We start from the raw sequence: 3403 nt of genomic DNA, 5'->3' as shown, positions 1-3403 counted from the left end.
ACCCTCCCTGGAAATTCAATAAACGAAGACAAAAAAGCGACGTAAAGGCCGTGTAAAATCACCGGTACCGGCCTTGTCGGGTTTTTAAGTTATGGATCTATACCACCAGTTCGCTTGCTACCTCTCTATCCTCTCCTTACCGGCACATTGTTTTGCGAAATACGCGAATAATCGTATACCGCCTACGGACATTTGATGTAAATCCTTAAGAGTTCTTTTTTTTTTTTTTTTTTAAATGTGTGTGAAAACGCATTGCACCTTGTACAAGCAAAAAAATGTTCTTGTCAGAAGTGGGATTCGAACCCACGCCCGGAGAACCGGACTGCGACCTGAACGCAGCGCCTTAGACCGCTCGGCCATCCTGACACGTCGTGCTTTGTTTTCCCACACTTAAAGGAGCAGTGAAACGACTCTTTCACGTAATGGAGTAGCGGTATCGTTACTGTAAAAAAAAGTAACGCGATACTTTTCCCGATACTTCCGCTGAAAATACAAGAAGTTACATGAAATGTGCAACGTCGAAATCTCACTTACGTGGGCACTCAGTTTGAAAAGCAGCGAAATCGGAGAAGGCAGTTTTGCAACAAAAACAGCTGAATATTTGTTGCACAACTCAGACGGTTTGATTGACTTTTAGCGGTAGTTGACGCTCAAAGCTTCCGTCCGTCTGCGCTATGCGGTCACAATGAATGTGACCGGTAAGTAATGTGACCGGTGAAGAAATGGTGGGGGCACTACAAAACTATCGGTATCGGTAACGATACGGAGATCGCGTTACCATAAATTTGTGTTGGGAACTACATCGCCGATTTCAAAAAGTAACGCGATCTGCACTTGGATATAGAAAATAATTTCCATTACGACGTTATGTACAATACTGGGCGCAGCTGACCTGCGCGAAAGGGATAAACCCTCCACTCCTTCAAAGAACATGTAAGTGAAGGAGGGAGAAGCCGTCGTATCTTTCATGATGTTCGCAGTCCCCATGGGAGGGCCAATCAGGCAAGTCGTGACGTAGCCGGCGCAGCCTGAGCACCGACCGCTTTATATCAACGAACAACACTCGCGTCTCAAGTGGGAGCGATCCGAAGCTCAGGAACAAGCTCAAGTTTAGATATTTTTCACAACGGCCTATGCGCATGCGCATGACCTTGAGGTGCTGGAGAGGGTTATCTCTGTCTTCACTAGATGGCGCAGTATGGGGACGACAGAAGTGGGGAAACCGCACGAGCTCGTCGGTCCCTCTCCGGACCGGCTCGGATCGTGGTTCGCTGGAGAGCCGCTAGGATACGATGCGCATGTGTCCAATATTGGTGTACTGCGCTCGTACCGCAATCACCTGGAAGGTACGTACAGAGTATCGCAGTTGGCGGTGTATGTCACAGAACTTTCGATGGCCTGCGTGCTCAGTAATCTAACGTCACAATTATTGCACTCGTAGCACAAAAGAAAATTAAAATTGAAAACTACGAGCAACACTGTGTCCAAGTTGCCACAAGCTTCGCTTTGCTCGCCAAGAACGGCGCAAAGCTACGTTGCATGAGCATAACACTGGGTCTAAAACGAAAGGTCTGCACGTGTGGCTCCTCCGTGATATAAGTATAGAGAGCCATCAGGAGCAGCAAATCACTCGCCCTGTACACTATTGCTTGACGAATTGGGGATTATTTCCCACCAGACGTCGCCCCTTTTTTTTTTACCAATTCTAGGCTAGGCGGCGCAAGCTACCGCCCGTTCCAAAGGGAACATGTATAACTTCTTCCTCTGGTTGTACAAGCAACAAACTGCTAAACTACGCCGTCAACGTGAGCTGCGTGGCTGCTGATTGACTGTCCCTTTGCAATGTCCCTCGCGTATCGCGCATACAATTGCCTACGCTACAACAGTGCGTCTTTGCTCAGGGGAGAGGTAAAGATTGGAGAACACGCGTGACAAAGTGTCTGTCCACTCAGAAGGCAGCAACAAGGGGGGTTCACAGAAGAAGCTACATGCACTTCACCTTGTCCCCTTATTTGAGAGATATTGACCAATGAGGACGCTCCACGGGCAATAGGGGAAAGAGGGAAACTGGTCACGCTCAGGCCTTTTAGTATGATGCAGATAGTCTATTGTACGAAAAAGAAAATACAGCAACAAGAAAATGTGAAACAATATATTAGTGCACTTATCACCTTTCTAATGAGCAGACGAACAAATCATTTTTGTCCAAGTGACGTGTCCTTATTCCTCGTGAACCACTTTTTCCCATGGTCTTATGACGTCTTTATGTTGAAGCCCGTTTGGATTACGACGTAACCACGCCCAGGATTAGTGTCCGCTTGACGTTTTAACTTAGAGCCCCGTGAAAGGAACTTAACGTTTTTCTTTTACACATCCACGTAGTGTGCTCGTTCCAGCAGACAACGGGTTATGGCGTGTTCTGAGACGATGAAGAATTAAGGCGGGCGGAGCCACGTACTGTGGTACGTCACGTGCAAGCTATTTCCTGCCGTTGTTGTGATTTCCGTGGTCGCACTGGATATGCACAATGCTTTAATAAAATCCATCGAATCTCATAAATGGCTTTCGTGACGTCATTGGTCCCAAGCGGATGTAGACAGCGCTGCGCCATATTCGTAGCAGACGATTTTTCAGTGACGAATGAGAACTCGTCTTCCTCTGACGTCATGGCGAAAGTACTTAGTTTTGCCGCTTGGCGCATTGCGGATCTTTTTTAGGCTTTCTGTAACCTGAATTGTGATATACAACGTTCTGCGGAAATATTTTGCACGATGGCTCCTGAATCCTGATGTGTCGCGTACGGCTAGTGGAATGCAATAGACATGTACGAACACCTTTATGACATAATGGCCGAATCATTTACTTGCTGTCATTTGCGAAATAACACGGCCAATACATGGTTAACGCGCGAAATACCACGTTACCGTACCGCGCAATGTTATGTCTGCATCATCCAGGATGAACAAAATGGAGACCGATAAGTGGGTGAAGAGTGCGAGAGATTAAAAAAAAAATCAATGCTGCTGACGATGTGGGACAGATTCTTTCCCACGTGCGACTTCGAAGCGGGTTTCAAATTGCACCCTGTTATCCGTTGTCTACCATCGACAGAAATGTGGGGGATGGAAAACTGCAGGTGAGTTAGTAGTGTTGTGATTCTCCAAAACCAACAACAAAAAAGAAAACGAAAAGCAGATCCGCTTCTGGGAGATACAAACTGGAGAACAACCACAAAAGACAGACAATGCGATGATGTCAAACATTGGGCCCTTAGTCGTTCAGATTGGTCCCTCACTGCCTCTGTCACCCACTGGGCTGTCGTCTGTTAAACCTGGAACTTGAAGGTCGTCATCCCAAAGATAGGAAAACCTCAAATCGAAAGGTAAAATTAGTAGTCAACGAA

The 3403-nt window shown here is 46.7% G+C and overlaps 1 non-coding gene across 1 annotated transcript; it reads right to left on the bottom strand.

Moving 5' to 3' along the window:
• Positions 1–282: 282 nt before the first annotated feature.
• Trnal-cag (transfer RNA leucine (anticodon CAG)) lies at positions 283–366 on the bottom strand. Its single transcript has one exon. It is a non-coding gene; the product is annotated as a tRNA-Leu (tRNA).
• Between the last annotated feature and the right edge of the window lie 3037 nt (positions 367–3403).

This window comes from Ornithodoros turicata, chromosome 7 (assembly GCF_037126465.1).
Source record: "Ornithodoros turicata isolate Travis chromosome 7, ASM3712646v1, whole genome shotgun sequence".
Lineage (NCBI taxonomy): Eukaryota > Metazoa > Arthropoda > Arachnida > Ixodida > Argasidae > Ornithodoros > Ornithodoros turicata.
The sequence above is the reverse complement of the archived record's forward strand: the minus strand, read 5'-3'. Positions and strand labels throughout refer to the sequence as shown.